Consider the following 18,868-nt stretch of genomic DNA (forward strand, 5'->3'; position numbering starts at 1 on the left):
AATACTCAACCAAGGGCCTGAATTCCACAGTAATGTCCCACATGAGTCCAGATGAAAACCCAGAGCTCATAACAATGCCTCCCATGAGATCTAGAGCCCACAAGGACGACTCAGGCCAGTCTCTTTTACAGATCTGTGCTGGGAAGGCCCAAGGGCCAGCGGTGGAAGCCAGAAAGTGTATGCCAGCAGGATGAAGGAGCTGTGCTAGTGGGATAAGGGTTCTATGCTAGAGCCAAGAGGTCACACTCACAACAAAGACCAGGGCTGTCCCGAAAAGCACCACAGCCATCCTCAGCAACACAGAGGCCCTGAGCTCCTCCAACCAAAAGCACAGTCGAGTACATCCCAGGAAACCAGCATATGAGTTCATCCTGGATACCAAGTGGCACAAGTCTTCCCCTCTGAAGCCAGGAAGCAATGCTCGCTGTGAGGACCAGAGCTTCTCTAGCAGACCTAATGGCTCAAATAGTGACACATAGGAGAACCCACAATGCCTCAGTGCCTCAACACACCTCAATGCCTAGCTTTTTTTCTCCACATTTCTATTTATGCTGGCAAGTTTCCTCAAGTGGAGCATCTAAGCTCAGTGCCCTGCTGATTTAATTCAGCTGGCATTAAGTTGACCACCAGTTTTTAATCCATAACATGGTTTGAGGCAGGGTCTCGCTCTGCAGTCCAGGCTGGTCTTGAATTCACCATGTAGCCAAGGCTATTTTCAATTTTTTTTTTTTTTTTTTTTTTAATGAATCAAGAGGCAATGCCCCCGCCCCACACCCGGCTTTAAAGTAACAAAGGAACAACAAAAGACTGGCTGGCTGGTGAATGGCCCTGCAAGTTGGAGGGCACAGCTCATCCGAACAGAGACTGGCATCTGTGCACAGTTCACTTCATGGGAGCAGGCAGTGGGCAATAGATCTGCACTACAGACTTCACCTTGAGTATTTGAAAATGCTTCTTGCTCAAATGACACCTGCAGGGGACAATATGCATTCCTTCTCCTTAACTATTCAAATGTAAATCTAAAACAAGGGGGCTTAATGTAGTCTGAAGGCCGGATATTCTTGCAGCTGTGATCCCAGAATTTCACAAAAATAAAAGCAGCAGCCAAGGTCTCTTCATCTCTTCAGCTCCTTGGCCTTCCCACCTTTCATCTCTTCTTCTTGCATTCCCCTGAGCCCTCTTGCATTCCTAGTCTCAAACTCTTCGCCTCTTTTTTCTGCTGCTCCATCCAACTGCTCTCCATGTAATGTACGGCACGGTCACTTTTATCTTTGTACTTTTTCCTTGCATAGCCAAAAATCTCTCAAATGTGCTTTGCTATTACTTCAGAGGTTCTTCATCTTCAATCAAATAACCATTTCAGAGTCATATTCATCAACATCATCATTATCATCTTTCTCTTCATAATCTCGCTGCCTTTTGGAGCCGGCAGGGAAGGGAAACCTCACTCCACACATCTGTCCATTGCTGGGCCAGCAGATAATATTCGTGGAAGAAACTGCTCCTGAAACAACAGTGTACTTGGGCGTTATGGGGGCACCTGGGCTGCTAACTGTTCGCCCAGCTCCTAAGCTGCTTGCTGGCTGCCAGGGCCTGCGCTATGAACAGTCCGTGCAGTGGGAACTGAGCCACTCACAGATCGTCTAGGACCACTGACTGGCCATCCAGGGGACCCCAAGCCACTTACAGGTCTTCAGTCATGTGAACTGTTTACAGGCCGCCCAGGGCCTACAGAGCTTCCCACAGGTCTCCTAGAACTGCCTGAGCCATGGACGGGTCACCCAGGGCCACTTGTACCACTGTCTGTCCAGAGGGATTTGAGTCACTGGACAGCTTTTTAGTCCCACTGACTGACTGCTCAGGCACTGAGCTGGGGCTGCCCTTCTGACGTCTGGGGGCAGGGCCAGGACTAAGGATGGGCAGAGCAGTCCCTGAACTGAGCCACCCGAGTGCTGAGCTGGAGGTGCTGGCTGCCCGACCTTTGGACCTTTAGCTTTACTCTGGGGAGTGACCATGGGCCTAGGTTTGGAATGGCCACATGGCAAGGAAGAAAATTTTTGGCTTTGTGCTCAGCAGCAGATTTCTGAGTCCCGCTAGCGGAAGTCTTTGGGGCGCTTGGTGAATTGGTGTTGGAGTGGGGTTTCCCAGCCCCACAGAAAACAGGTCTGGCATGACCTGTGCAAAGAGAGGGCCGGGGAGCTGCTGTCTGACCCTGCCTTGGGCTTCTCTCCTGGCATGGATTTGGACGCAGACAAAGCTAAATGTTTCTCACTGGCTGTGCTGGGTCTGGATTTCTTCTCAATATGAGGCAAGGGCATTCCTGTGGGAGAAGGATGCCTGTCTGCAGGAACTTTGTGAAGTTTTGCACCCACACTTTCTTTCTGAGAGCTGTAGCCTTTTTAGATACAGTTGGAGGCAGTGTTACATCTGTCCCGTTTCTTTTTCCTACCCGTTTGTTCAAGGAATTCTGGCTCCCTCAGTTCTTGTGCAGTCAGAGGTCTCTCTTCTGCTTCCTCACCACCTTGATCTCCGCTGGTTCGAAGTGCACTTTCTCAGCCAGCCTCCCTAAGTCAGTGACGTTCATGGGGACAAGGCACTTTTAAGGGAGGGACCTTCGGTTTGCTTTCCGCTTTAGGAGGCTCTCGATCCTCCTCGTGCTCAGCTCCAACTCTCCGATTGTATCTAAGAACTCATGCTCTTCTGCCATCGCACTCTGGGTCTGTTCCCTGGGTCTGTGTGGCTTTCCATGGCCTGCCTCCCCTTTGACTTCTCCTCAGCAGGAATTCCACTGTAACCATGGAAACTGTCCTTAGTCCTCTTGGGCACAGCTCTGGCTTTCTTGTCACCTTTGAGCTCAGTTCATTTTTTCACTACTTCTTTTCTCCTTTGTTCTTCTACGGCTTTTTGCCTGAGCTCCTCTTGTCTTCTGCCGTCTAATAAAAGCTTGTAGAGCTTCTGATTGGGCACCTTAACGTTTGGGTCTTTCTTTGGAGATCCCACTGCCAAACTGTACCTTTTCTGCTCGTATGTGCCCCCAGAGGGGCACACCACTGATGCTTTGTCCTTTGGGAGCTGTCAGAAGAATTTCCCTGAAGTCCTCCTTTGGCTGAGGTGGAGAGACTGGGCCAAGCACCCAGGAAGGCTTGCAAGTGTGCCTTGCTGAGGCGCTAGCTATGCCTGGAGAGCTGCCTCGGCAGCCCCATCCCACACTCCTTAGCTCAGCCACTTCCGTAGCCTTCCAATGCCATCTCTGCTCTCAAATCTTGGTGATCCTCCTGCCTCAGCCTCCCAGGTACTGGGATTATAGGTTTGTGCCACCATATCTGGCTAGAATTTCTCCAAGGCACATGCACTATGCAGACGAATTTGCACCATCCAGGCTTCACTTATTCACTTCTGGTATTATTATTATTATTATTATTATTATTATTATTGTCTTTTTCCTTTTCATCGGTACTGGGGATCGAACTCACGGCTGCCTGCTTGCAAGGCAGGTGCTTATGCCACTGAGCTAAACCTCCAAGCCCCTATTTTTTCTTTAAATAAGGATTGTGTTTCTTTCTCTCCCTCTGAATAACTGAATTTCATCTCTTCCCACACACATCTCACTTCTCACATGGTTGCCTGGTAGATCATTTTCCTAAATGAATTTGTCTTATATTAGTTTTGACACAAACTATTTCATAGCTGTGTAATATATTCATTTCTGTGAACTTACCTTAAGTGCATTAAAAGTTTTTCTGAAGGAAAGGACCAAATAAATGACAGTGCTTTTTACATTCATTTGTTTTGTTTTGGTATTTTTATGAGTATTTGATGTCTGATAATTCTTGAGAGTGACAGGTGTTTCCAATGGTGATTTAGTCTTATAATTCCGAAAGTGTGAACCATGTAGTTTTCCAGTGTGGGCTCTCCCAAGGCTAAAGAAACATTAGTTACCTTATGAGCTAAACCCCATCTCCAGTTTCTTTGCTCAGGACTAAAATTATATTATGAACATTCCTATGCTAGTTATCTCCTAGTCACTGCAAATTTCAATTGTAAATTCAGTGTCTTATTAAAACCTGAATAATTAGTTGAGAATTATGGCTTTATAGCTATAAAGCCCATGGGATATGAAAACCGAGGAACACGGGTGAGTGTGCTGAGCACAGCCTGAGAGGCTGCACGAGTTGGAGTAAGGAAAACTGTTCCGGTTTAAATATGAAGTGTCCCTGCAAGGCGCATGTACTGAGGGCTTTGTCCCCAACCCCTCGCCCCCCTCTGTGCTGTTCAGCAAACTCCTCCGCCCTTCCGCCAAGGTGCTCCTGAAGTCCAGCCAGGCAACCATGAACTGAAACTGGGCCAAAATACAACTTCTCTTTAAACTGTATGTGTCAGGTTAAAAAACCAAAAACCTGACCATAAACCCAGGAAAACAACTGACACATAGTAGTATCCTAAGTCATGTTTCCAGGGTAGGAGAAAAGAAAATATAACAAAGTATAATCCATAAGTACTCTGGGCCTGAAACAGTGAAAAAACTAGGAAGGAACTAGGGGACAGAGCAATATAAAATGTAGTAAGATAGAGCAAGACAAGAAATAAATCAAAAGGAAGGAAGGAAGGAAGGAAGGAAGGAAGGAAGGAAGGAAGGAAGGAAAAAAGGAAGCCTCCTCTTAATTTTATTCAACCGTGTACCAGCAGTCCCAGCCACAGCAACTAGGAACACAGGAAAAAATTGAGGACATCCCAATTGGAAAAGAGAGGTGAGCTGTCACTGTTTCCAAGTGATACAATCATATACGTACAAAACCCCAAAGACCTCATTGGAAAACTACTGAAACTAAGAGATGAATTTATAACAATTGCACAACACAAAATCAACTTGCAAAAAGCATCTTTAAGTACCAGTGGCAAACTATTTAAAATAGCATTAAGAAAGTTGTCTCTTTTGCAATAGTTACACAAATACCTAGAAATAAATTTAATATTAAGCGTATAATTGCAGAGCAAGATATGGACATTAATGAAAAAAATCAAAGAAGAAACAGAAAAACTAAAAAATATCCTGCACTGATAGATGGGAAGAATCAATGTTGTTAAAATATGTCCATAGGACCCAAAGCAATTTTTAATTTCACTGTCATTTCCACCAAAAGACTAAGGACATTCTTTGCAGAACTACAAAAAGTAATCTAAATTTAAATAGAACAACAAAAAACTCTTGTAGCCCCAGACATTCTGAGCAAATAAAACTAAGCAGGAGGTGTTACACTAAGCAGGAGGCCTCAAACATATTGCAAAGCATTAGTAGTCAAAACAGCATGACCAAGAAACAGAGGAGCAGGGAAGGAGAGAAAAGGTAGGAATAAAAAAAAATTGGTATGTGTTATGTGCATACAGCAACTCTCCCCAATAAATGTAACCATTAGGTACTAACACATTTGCAAATAAAAATGTTTTTAAAAATCATATATTAATATTCTTGGACTCTTAGAAAAAGAAAGGTTTTGAGTGTTCTAGAAATGTTCTGTATGACTTCCGGGAGAACATGGTGGACAGATAACAGCAACTACTGGAGGCTCTCTGAAAGGCTCGGCTCAGAAGTCAGGAATGGTGCGGACTAAGGAGACATAAGCCGGTAGAGATATGCTCTACTGACCAGGAACGAACTGGGCTGAGAGAAACCAACTTGGAATGCAGTCCTGGTGCTAAAATAGGAACAGAAAAGACTCGGTGTGGAGGCTGGACCCCGCGCCATTGGAAGCCACGATTTGGGTTTCCCGCCGCTCGGCGGCTGGCTGCCTCTACATCGGCTCGGCAAGGAGAGAGATGCGCAGAAGCTCTGTGAACGGGAGTCTGTGAACCAAGTTGAAAACAGGACGGACAGGGAGGGACACTGACTTGTGGTGAGGTGAGTGAGAGAAACTGACACTCTACCACAGTCTGACTCCAGTGGAGGACTTTCTGGGCTCAGGCAGTCCTGCGAGAGCAGGGCGCGGTGGCGACTCCAGCCACACATCCCCCTCTCGGACGGGATTGGTGAAAAGTGCCTGGCCTGCGTGATGCTGCTGGTGGACTCGGTAGGCTGGCCCAACCCAGATCCCAGAGCCGGACGGTGGCCCAGAGGGGCAACTCCCATGTAGGCTGCCTAGTCCGTAACTCCCTGGTGCGCAGCAGTGGGCAGGAACACCTAGCCAGCGCAATTCGATCAGGCTGTGGCTGACAGGCAGGGAAGCTGGGCCTCCTATGTAAGCTTACATATATATAAGGAACAGAGAATATGGGAAAAGGCAGCAACAAGAAAGGCTCCTCGGCCCCCAATTCTGAGAAACAGGCAATAGTGGACACCGCACCAATAGACATAAAGCGCCATATAGAGAGCCTCATAGACCAATTCAGGAATGAAGTTATCAACGACCTGAAGCTAGAAGTATGCAGAATAGTTAGAGAAATGCTAAGCACCACCCAGGAAAAAACAGATGGTGGAATGGAAGAACAGAAAAAGAGGGGAGAATTGTTTGATGGAGAAAACAGAGAAAGCATAGAGTACGTGAAGCAGGTTCAAAGGGACTATCAAGAAATTAAGAAGTCTATCCAAGACTGGCATAACAGCTTGAAAGAAACTAAGGACAGACTATCTGAACTGGAGGGCAGACTTGTAATATGGGAGAATGAAATGAAAAACTTCTTAAAAATAACAAAGAAACAAACAGCAATAATACAAAGACAAGAAGATGATAAGAGGAGCCATAACTTAAGGATTAAGAACATAAAAGAAGAAGTAGGGACACAAACAAGTGAACTACAAAAGCTACTCACAGAAATAATCCAGGAGAATTTTCCTAATTTAGCAAAAGGTAAAGATACTCAGATGTATGAGGCATACAGGACCCCAGCTACCTACAACCCAAACAGAACAACACCTAGGCATATAATAATAAAAATTCTAGAAATTCAGTACAAGAACAGAATATTAAAAGCTGTAAGAGACAAGAAACAGACCACTTACAAGGGAACAACCATCAGAATTACAGCAGATTTCTCTGCACAAACCATCAAATCACGAAGAGCGTGGGGGGAAATAATTCAAGCTTTGAAAGATAATAATCTCCAGCCAAGATTGAGATATCCTGCACAACTGTCCCTGGAAATTGATGGAAAAACAAGGTGCTTCCAGGATAAAGAGGAACTGGGGGAATTTGCAACCACCAATTCAACTCTACAGAAAGTATTGCAGGATATTCTAAAAAAAGAAAAATACAAAGAACCCAGAAATAGTGGCGGGGAGGCCACAACGAATGGAGCAGAGAACAAAATGAAGAAGACAAACTGACAGCTACTGACAGAAAAAGAGCTCAACAGAAATGAGCCAGAGAAAATTGGATGATAGGAACAGCTATTTTGGAGAAAATGACATCTTAATAGGTAATACTGATTTAGTATCATCTTGTTTTGAAGTCTCATCAAGCTTTTGTTCTTCTGTCTCCAATGGTCTAAACAGGTTGTATCTTATTGGATTTTATTATGTACGATAGTATAAGCAAAAACCTTTTAAAGACAAGGAGATTATACAGAAACCATTGTTCATTTTCTGTTAGTTGATTCTAAATACTCTGTAATGCTGTCATTCTCTCAAATGGTTTTACATTGTTTTGATATACTTAATGCTACAGTATACGAAGTTGTACTCAAGGACTTCAAGGAAAGAGTCAATATGGTAACTACTTTTGGGTCGGAATTATCTGGTGGTGAAACACTATTCTGCTTAAATGGTTATGTTTTGATCTGTGCTGTTTCGCTGTTATGCCCTCTTTTTTCTCAATCTCCACTCCATTATTTACTTTTTTAATTTTTATCCGTTTAATTAAAGGGAAAAATAGCAGGATATAATATAGTAACCCACTTTGACTTTCTATTATCTCGATTTGAAGCCCTGTATTACTCTCACCATCTTGTTTTTGACTGATGTTCCCCTATTCTGTTTTGCTGGATAGTATCAGGTTCGAAAGTTTAGGCATCAGCTGTGAAGATAATGAGATTCATTATAACGCCCATTCTCATTGACTTTTATCTACTTTTGAAGACCTACAATGTCTCCAATGTTTTGGTTTTGTTGGTTTTGTTCTTTACTGTTTTGTTCAATTGTATTATAACTAATGATATAGGCAATTCTATTAGAGATAGCGGGAGGCATTATGGTAACCATTGTTGATCACCTTGTATTATGTTTTTATATTATCTATTATGTCCACCCTTTTGACTTGACCGATTCTGTTCTGTTATGTCACATTTGGTTTTACTCTCTTCCAAAAAAGCAATAAGAACCGTGGGAGCAATGAAACCAAAAATGTGTAATACTCATTGTACAAAAGAGAGGAAAAGAAAGCGCTCTAAACTATATAATTGCATGTATATTTAAGTGTATAAGATAGAAAATGATATCACAGAGTTTTATTGGATCATTGAACAGAACTGTTTGCAGTATCATTGTTGGAATGTCCACTCTACAAGCTTTAATTTTGTGACTTGAACAATTATTTCTAAGATGGCAATATGTAATCCATTAACTAGTGATTTCCTACTGTTCATTTTTTTCTTCTGTAAATCTGTATAACTTGTACCCTTTCACTGTTTTTTTTCTTTTCTCCTTAAATAAAATAAAAAAAGAAATGTTCTGTATTTTGAACTAAGTAGTGCTGTATGCTTGTGTAAAAATTTACTCAGTTGTCCACTTAAGATGTGTATTTTTAATTTTACGTAAGTTTCATGCAATAAAAACTGTCCGTATAAATGGGCCCAGCATGGCACTGGAATAAAAACAGTAACACAGACTAATCCAAGATAATACAAGAGCACAGAGCCTAGAAATAAGCCTGCAGATAAATACTTAACTGAATTTCAATAAATATGCTCAGAACACAGTAGACAAAGGAACGTTTTTGCAATTAATGATACTAAGGAAAATGGATATTCACATGCAGAAGAAGAAAATAAGATTTACATTTCTCATCATGCACAACAATCAAACCTGAAATTAGAAGAGGCAAAACCTAAAGCTTTAGGGCTACTAGCAGGAAACAAATGGAAATTCAAAATACTGAGATGGGAAATCATTTTTAGATGAGTGTCCAAAGAACAGGAGAAAGCAAATATGAACAAATGAAATGATATCAAACCAAAAGGTTTCTGCACTACAATGGAAAAAAAATATACAGGCAAAGAAACAACCTGGCGAAGCGGAGAAAATACTTGCAACTTATATAGCTAACTAGAGTTTAATGTGAAGAATACAGAGAAACTCCAAAAACTTAATAACAAATACCCAATACCCAAAGAAATAGCAAATACTCAATTACAATATTGGTAATAGAACCAAAAATTTTTCAAAAGAAGACATACAAATATGTAGCAGGTATGCGGAAAATTGCAAAATGAAATTACAGTGAGATGTTGCCTTACCCCAGTAAGTATTACAATTACCAGAAAGATCATTGTTGAGGGCTGAGGATGTAGTTTAATTACACATCACTTACCTAGCATGTACAAGACCCTTGGATCAATACAAAGCATTGCAAGAAAAAGCAAATGACGACTTGGATAAAAGGAAAAATTCACACACTGTTGGTAAGAATGTAAATTAATGAAGTCATTGCAAGAAAAGATTATGAAAGTTCCTGAGAAAATTTTAAAAATAAATACTATATGACCCAGAAATCCCAATTTGGCATAATATATCCAAAGATAATGAAATTGGTATGTGGAGGAGACCACTGACCCTCTCATGTTCATTGATTATTCATAATAATCAAGAAATAAAAACAACGGATGAGTTGTCACTAACGGATGAGTTGACAAGAAAGTATGGAGCAGTGGAACCCCAGTCAGTGAAGAATGGACGCCCTATACCTGCAGTAGCATAGATGAGACTGGAGATCCTTATGCTAGGTGAAATGAACCAGGCGTAACAGTTGAACACTGCAATTGTCCCTTATATGTGTGCTCTGAAAAAACTGATCTCGTAGAAGTGGAGAACACAGTGCTGGTTACCAGGAGCTGCAGAGTAGGCATGAAGAGAGGAAGAGGGATGCACTGAACAACAGGAGGATACATGTTAAATTGCAGGTGGACAGGAGTAGAGAGCTCTGGTATACATAGTAAGAAGAGTATAGATGACATTTATGTACCAGGAAGCATCTCAAAAGGCTAAAAGAAAGGATTTTTAACGTTTTCACCATTTTGTATGATAAATGGAAAAAATCCAGATATTTTCACTTGACTTAAGCTTTGTACAGTGTATTTATGTATCAAAACGTCACATGGTATCCTATTAATATGTACAACCTTGATTTTTATATTCATTTAATAATCAATTTTAGAAATGGCTTAAACACATCAAAAGCTGACCAAGGCTGGTTCAGGAAATTAAATTCTTGTACAAAGGAAAAGTTAGAGAATAATTCTAGATTCGGACTTTGAAGTACCCTCCACTCCCACTCTAATGAGGAAAACATTGAGACTTAGAAGAATAACGAGATCAGCAGTGGTTCAAACCCTCGTCTGGTGCTTCCAAGCTGAGATGCTTGCGTATTGTGTTCTGTTTTCTTGTACCTTCATTTGGCTGAGACTGAGGAGAGACTGCTTTACCTGTCTAACACCCTCTGTACCCACATGAGTGATAAAAATTAAACTGCTTATTTATTATTTAAACTCAGCACTTCTACCTATTTAATGTATACACTTTCCTTTCTAAAGCTTACATTCTCAATTTATGGTCTACATCACAAAATTGTTCCTGATCCCTTAAATAAAATATTCAGTCAACTTTCTCCTGGGACAATGGTCACTTAGGGGCCTTTTTTATTTCAGATGGCAGAACACCAAAATATAATCTGCCATTTTAAAAACTCCATCTTTGTGATTAAGAACTTTGATACATTTCTCACATTTCACTGTAATTTCACATTAAAATTATTTTACCTTGAAAAAACAAATTTTCCCCTGTGTTCCCAACTCTCAGAAACCTTGTATTTAATTCCTTCTCATCATAAGAAGGTGAGTTTTTGTTTGTTTGTTTATTGCTTTCTGGAGACAAGTTCTTTTTATGTAGTCCAGGATGGCCTCAAACTCACTATGTAGCCCAGGCTGATCTGGACCTTGAAATACGGTGATTCCTCTGGCCTCAAGTGCTGGGATTACAAGCATGTGCCACCATACCCAGTGTTAAGCTATTTTCATTCTCTCTCTCTTAGCCATCAAAGTTCTGAAACCACGAATTTTGAAAAGATATCAACCATGTAATAATTACACTACCTAGATTTAAACCTAGTGCTTTATTATACACGTCTTCCTTAATTCATGCTATATAAATCAATGAGATCAGTATATCTTAAAAAAGAATTTCTATTTCTATTTCTATCTATGGTCAACTGATTTGTAGCAGAAAATTTCCCCAGATCTTATATTTCCAAGCAGAAATTAGGAAACGTGCTTTATTTTCTTGTATCCTTATTTGACTAATGACTGAGGAAAGACTGTAAATTAAATACCAATTTATAAAAATCTATTTCATGACTGTGTAGAAGTATACAAGTATCAACAAAAAGTACCAAAACTATCAAATAATTATAACAGTAGTGAAATCTCTATATACTAGCAATGAACAAATGGAACTTGAAACTAAAATTACAGACTATAATGTGAATTAGTACACTCCAAAATGAAATACTTAGGTATAAATTTAAGAAAATATGAATAATATCTTTGTGATGAAAACTATGAAACTCTGTTAAATAAACTCAAAGTATATAAATGGAGCAATATTTTGGGTACAAAGAGGTAGGTATAAAGACTCAACTATCAAGAAATCAGTTTTTTGTAGTGTGGTTTATAGATTCAGTGCAGTCTCAATAAATACCATAAGCTGTTTTATAGATATCAACAAATAACCACAAATTTGATACGGAGAGGCAAACGACCCAGGATGACTGAAGCATCACTGAGGGGGAAGAAGAAGGAGGAAGGACTAAACATAACCAGCTCTAGGACTTTCTGTACAACTGCAGTGGCCCAGACAGTGTGGTATTGGTTAAAGAACAGAAAAAACAAGGTAACAGGATAGAGTCCAGAGACAGGCAAATTGTCAGCTGGCTGTTATACCCAAGCAAAGACGTGGTAATGGAGCAATGACGATCATTTCAACAAACAGTGGCACAGCACCTGGGCATACTTCTGGACAAAACTGAATCTACCAGCAAGCACACATACTTCACAAAATTAGCTGGAAATGGATCAACATAGCATGGAATGCAAAGCTATAAGACTTCTGGAAAATAAAATACAGGGAAATCTATATGACCTTGCTTTTGAATGTGTGTGTTTTTTTTTTTTTAGATAAAATGCCAAAATCAAGATCCATGAAATAAAGTTAATAAGCTGGACTTTATTAAAAGTAAAAATTCTCTGCCTGTGAAATACACTGTCAATATAATGAAAAGATAAGCTACAGATAAGGAAAAATATTTGGACTTGAGCAAATTTTCCAAATGTAGGAGAATAAAGAGCAATGTTTTTAAAATGGACTAAAGATATAAACAGGCATTTCACCTAAAAAGGTCTAGAGTCTCCGCATCACACGACATTAGGCACTGAAAATGAAAACACAGTGCGATGTCACCAGACACCCATCAAAGACACGGCAAGATGCTGGGAAAAGGTGGGGCACCAGGCCTTTTGACAACTGCTGCCTAGAATACCTGCGGTACAGCCACTGTACAGACAGATGGGCAGCCGGTGCAAAACCAAACAGCCTCCTGCCACACGGTCCAGCAGTCATTCTTGCTGGCATCCCCCCAACAAGCTGAAAATTTATGATCATGCAAAAATCAGCATATGGTGTTCATAACAACTTTCTTCACAACTGTCAAAATGTCAAAGCAATCGGGATGTCATTCCCATAGATAGAAAAAACTATGGTTTAACCAGACTTCAATTATTTGTTTCTAAAATGAAATGACTTATCATGCATAAAAAGATACGGAGGACACTTCAGTGCATGTTACTCAGGGAAAGAAGCCAATCTGAGGAGGAGGTTCTGTGCTGTGTCTTCCTCTGTGCTGCAGGATGGCGGAAAGCAAACCTCGCAAGGCAGCAGTTGCCAGAAGTCAGCAAGAGGGGAGTGGCACAGGAAGGACTTAGGGCCGTAAGAATAGTTAATACAATTTATAACACTCATATCCTTAGAATGTAAAATCCAAACTCAAGCTAGAGTTTGGGTGATAATACTTTAACAGTGTAAGTTCACTAATTGTCACAAACGGACCACTCTGGTAGTCCTGGAGTCTATGCATTGTGGGGTTGGGTCTCCCTAGCTTCTGCTTAGTTTCTCTGTACACCTAAAACTGTCCAAAAACCAAATCTTAAAAAAAAGAAAAACTATGACAGAATCAGTGACAAATATGCTCCATAAATAGTGTCCAAGATTTTAGAAAAAGTGTGCCCCCAAAACGTCAGCCTAAAAAACGTGCTGGTTGTGAATCAATCGTTGCACAGAGCTTGCAGCAGACCTCGAGGTGGCGGAAGAGGAACCAGCGCGCATCCTAGAGAAACAGCCATCAAACACCCCGCATGCGCAGTGCAGAGTAAATACCAAGACAGAGATACACAGAGAGAAATTTTACAATACCTGAGAGATGAGCATACTTTAAATCCATCTAATAATATAACTTCAAATTATATAAGAAAAATAGACGAAATTTTAAAAATATATTACTGTTAAAGAAATTCTTAAATAGATGATCTGAAAAACACAAAATATATGACATAATGACGATATAAACTTGACTTACTTAAGATATACCATAGTGCACACATATGTGGACACATACATACATATATATGGTGTGTGGTATGGAGAAAACATGACATGAGTATCTGTGTTAGATAAGCTTCACTGGAGCATGGAGTCAGGAGTTCAACAGCAGAGATTGGCAATATATATTAAATAAGGCATCCAGACAGAAACACACATAAAACGAGGCTATAGGTTGATTTTTGAGAACAAATATTGTGCCCAAAGTGTTCTGGGATTCTAACCCTGTACTTCCTTCAGGAGCAATGGTTCAATATTCCCAATTCAGTATTAATGGTGCTTTTACTAACTATGGCAAATAATAATTCATCTATGTCTGTATATACACATGATAGTATTTCAGTTACTGTAAAATACTTTATTTTCAATTAGATATAAAGTACGCACTAAAATGTGAATCTAAGATAACTAAAAATAACTGTTCTGCAGTCAAAGAGATAGAATCCAGAGCCTCATACATGCTAGGCAAACACTGTACCACTGAGCGATAATCCTATCTCAGGCTAAAATTCTTAAAAATAAAAACATTCCACATTGTTTTATATTATATAGTTGATCAAACTGAGGCTAACTGGGAATGGTTTTAGTATGATAAAGGGCACCCACAAACAGCAACATAAAATAACCTTTTTTTACAAAACACATTTAATGTAAAATAATTGAAATTCTAGTAAAATTTTTTTTGTCATTTTCATTAATATCATAGTTCAGATCTCATGTAATACAGTAGGGCAATGAAAAATATAGGCATGAAAGAAAACCGCTATTACAGGTGAATGATTATATAGTGGAAAATTAACAGAATTCAAGATAAAATTGTATTTCATTAATAAGAGATTCAAATATGCAATATTTTTAAAACACTAATTTTGCTCACAATGAACTATATCAGTCAATGTAATCCTAATTTTAAAGATGACTTACTTTTTATTTTTTGAAAAATAAGCTAATTTACGCATTGGAAGACAAAAGTTCAAAAATAGTTAAGATGTGAAGAGAAAGAAAGTTTGTAAACTAACTCCACTGGATATCCATGTTCATTGGAAGGCTATAATAACCGGAAGACATGTGTTAGCACAGGGCTAGGCGAGCCAGTGGGACACACGGTGTGCAAACAGAACCAAGGCACCTAGATGCTGATTTAGGGCAACAGATCCACCCCGCAGCAGTGCCCAGAGGTGGCGTTTCCAATGTGTATTTCTGGTCCACTGCTGCTCAGCTAAGAAAAAACAAACACCGATCACAAACACTGATTCGCTTTACCAGCACACAGCTGCAGTACGCGTACTGGACCAGAAGTGGCTCTCAGTGCTGGGCTGCTTGGAAGTCAGGGCAACACCTGGCTTCCTGTTCCTTCCGTTTTGCAGTCGCTGTGGTCTCTCCGCTGGAAGCTGGTGTTGTGATCTGTGAGCAGCCTGTCCCTGCTCTCTCTCCAGCTGCCTTCTGGCTCTGTCACCTTTTCTTTTTTTTTTTTTTTTTTTTTTTTTTTTTTTGTCTTTTTCCTTTTTATCGGTACCAGGGATCCAACTCACGACTGCCTGCTTGCAAGGCAGGCGCTTATGCCGCTGAGCTAAATAGGTTTAATCACGCTAACCCTTGTGGATTACAACGCTGTAGACAAAAATGGTCAAACAGCAATTACATAGGGTTCAACTTAGGTCAGGGATTCTCGAGTTGTTCATTTTTAAAATATTTTTGTGAGCCAGCGGGAGCAGGGAAGTGGGAGAACCAGCCTGCTGTGAGCCGCAGGTGCTGGAGTTTATGAGAGAAAAGTAGTGAACGCCCCGCCCCGCCTTGCCCAGCAACCCGCTGATTTGGAGGAACTGCGTTGTTTAATGGCTTGCATTTGCAAGTCTAAGCCCAGCAACTATTTACAGGACAGTAACATGCAGTACAGTAACTATTGTAGGTTTCCTACTGTCTTATTGTTTCGATTCATTTTACTGTTCTGTTTTATTCCCTTTAAAATTAAATAAAAAATATTTTGTTTGTTAATTTATTTCATGTATTTGTGAATTGAGAAAATAAAGCAACACAATATATGCTTTTAAGCATAAAACAGGTTTAATCATATGCAAATATGTTAATTTCTATAAATATTGAACATATTCTTTCTTTGAAAGAAACAATACTCTGTGTGTGTCGTTATTCAAGTCCTTTATATTACCAGTCTTAAAACTGTGATACGTTTTAAAGATTCATACTGGCAGAGAATTTTATTTTTGATCGGTCAAACATTTAACAAATTTGCATATCTCTCAGGCAGGGTGTCAATTATGTGTCTAGCCACAGTCAATCCTGCTGCCCATTGTGTTATAATTGCACTAATTCACAAAATTATAGCAAACGCCAGCACCCTAAACTCATCCCAGTGCTCTTCCCCACTCCTTAGCTTTTCCCATTGTGATCTCCACATCTTGGGACGATCTTTATTGTCTTCTTGAATAGTTCTTTCATTTTTCTTTCAGGCAACTGAATCAGTAGTTATCTTTTTGGAGCCTTATACTAAGTTCTATAGTTCACACCATTTTTCCTGGTCTGGAACGCTCTCCTAGTGTGGTAATAGTACACTTTGGAAAGACCGCATTTCTTTTTTATCCAAGCTTCTTTCCCCTCCTATATTTTGCCTTAGCAGGAAGCACCCACTTTCGTTATTACATCTCTTTCCCTGTCTGGGAGAATATTTTCAAGTGACTTCGGTTACCTGAACCCTTGTGTGTTGGGATGGAGGGTGTCACAGGCACTGGCTGAGGAGTGGGGACAGGCACACAAGCTACTTACTCTTCTATGAGGCACATATGAGGTACTTGAACACATAAAATGGGGACCCTCCTCCCACTGAAGCAAATCGAAAAGGTTGCTTGGTGTGTCCGACTTCTCTAAGTGCTCTTGAGAAAAGTCATTTTCTTTGACCTCATGGGAAATGCTTTCCCAGGCCCTTGGCACTGAGAGCTGCCTCCTCTGGAACTTATTGGGGGTAGGAAAGCACATATCTCTCCTCACCAGCTGATTTCTGTCAGGTTGCTTAATTGTTCTTCTTCTTTACAAGCAATGTTATCAGGCCTGGGATGGTGAAGCATGCATGTAATCCCAGCACTCAGGAGGCTGAGGCAGGAGGATGGCTGTGAGTTTGAGGCTAACCCAAGCTACACACTTGAGTTCCAGGCCAGTCTGAGTTACATGGCAATACCATGTCTCAAAAAAAAAAAAAAAAAAAAAAAAAAAAAGAAAGAAAGAAAAAGAAAAGAAAAGAGTAAGAAAGAAAATGCTATCCCCACAGATAATAAAAAAACTATTTTTTTTATTAACTTAAAAAGCCCTGATCTTTGTAATGAAGTGACTTCACCTCGATTGTTTAATGAGGTTATTTTATTTGATGTGATGGCCAGCAAAGGGCAGGTCATATAAATTCAAAGCATGACCCTCCCTGAAAAGTCTGACAGTTCTTTATGTAAATTGTGGAACATGGTTTTCATATAGTTCTGAAAGTGCGATGCGCTCTATGGCTTTCACATCCCGCCAGGCTTCTCCCCTTGTGCGCTACCTCTGGATAGCCAGGGACTTTCTCTCCATCAGCAGTTATTCTCTGGTGGCCCGCAAGCCTGTCTCTCTCGCCGTGATCTCCCTGCCAGTCTCCAGCTCCCCGCAGCCCCAATCTCCACGGACACAGCCCTTCAGGATATTGGAGGCTGAAGTCGTCGTCCTGCCCATACACTTGCTGCAAGTCCATAGGAATCCACTGATTTATGTTCACCTTTTTCTGAACCACTTGAAAACTAAAAATAATTCTAGGTTCTCCTTCTGGCGCTGACATGAAGAGGACTCTCCAGCGTTGCATTCACATTGGGAATTTTCTGAAATATTCAAGCTTTACATTTCTACAACTACTATCCGTGATGGGATACTATCTTTTCAAAGCACTATCATGCAAGATTCATAAAGGAAACTTGAACTTTCTGCTTCTGCATATTTACCAGTCTGACTTTTTTTTCTTTCAAATTTTCAATTTCCCAGAATTTACCTTCAACGCCGAGTTGCATTCTCACTGTGAAATCTAAATTCTTCATGGCTTATTTTCGTACCCTAGCATTTGTAGTCCTAGAAATCCACCCTTGTTCTGGAGTGAAAGCTGCATTTTTTTCACTGCTGTCAGACTGAGACACCTCATTCTTTACCTTGGCCAAAATGTCCATCCTTCTGCGCCTTCCAGACCATTGGTGTTCCTTTCCACCCCCATGCGTCTGCATCTACCTGTCCAAGACCCTCTTCCCTGCTTCCCCATGCCTCTGCTCCAAGATGGGTCCTGATATTATGGTTTCTCTGAAACCTCTGGCTTTTCTGCTGGATCCTTCTCCCTTTGACATCTCAAAGCATTTTGATACAGCAGGTTGTGCACTTGAGATATTTTAATTTGCTTTGTCAAATTTGTATGTTTACTTTTTCATTAATGTAGGAAATAATGAATGTGTAGTTAAACAAATAGTTGGAATGGACTGAATAGTTATGCCTCTCAAAGGTGATATCTTGAAGGCCTTACACTCCATGGGGTAGTAGCCAGGCTGTGAGGACACAGCTTGATGATTGGAGTGAGAATCCTGTGGGAGAAACCTCACAGAGCGCTGTCTCTCATATATGAGGATAAGACATGAGGTGGAAATCTGCCGCCTGGGGGATGAGCTGGCCAGGACCTGACCATGCGCACACAGTCATCGTGAGCCTCCAGCCTCTGGAGCTGTGTGGAGCAGTGTGGAGCAGGTGTCTGCTGTGGGGAGCCACCGGGTGGTACAGAAGCACAGGTTCACAGTGCACTGTCTTATCCCTGTCTTCATTAGGATCCTTTCAATCACAAGGACAGGAAAGCAGAATGACTTAACAAGAAGTAACTGACTGTTATCACCAAATCACAAGAAGGGAGCATTACTCCATCCTCCTCCAAGTCCATTTTCCTCTTTGAGATTATTTGCTCACGTTGGTTACTTCTCATACCTGGAAACTTATCTCAAACATCTCTAGAAT

The 18,868-nt window shown here is 40.6% G+C and overlaps 1 pseudogene; it reads right to left on the reverse strand.

Moving 5' to 3' along the window:
- Positions 1–1,115: 1,115 nt before the first annotated feature.
- Positions 1,116–17,582, reverse strand: LOC100733644 (protein SPT2 homolog; annotated as a pseudogene).
- Between the last annotated feature and the right edge of the window lie 1,286 nt (positions 17,583–18,868).

Source organism: Cavia porcellus, unplaced genomic scaffold (genome assembly GCF_034190915.1).
Source record: "Cavia porcellus strain 051 isolate PalLab524CR breed Dunkin Hartley unplaced genomic scaffold, mCavPor4.1 scaffold_7, whole genome shotgun sequence".
NCBI lineage: Eukaryota > Metazoa > Chordata > Mammalia > Rodentia > Caviidae > Cavia > Cavia porcellus.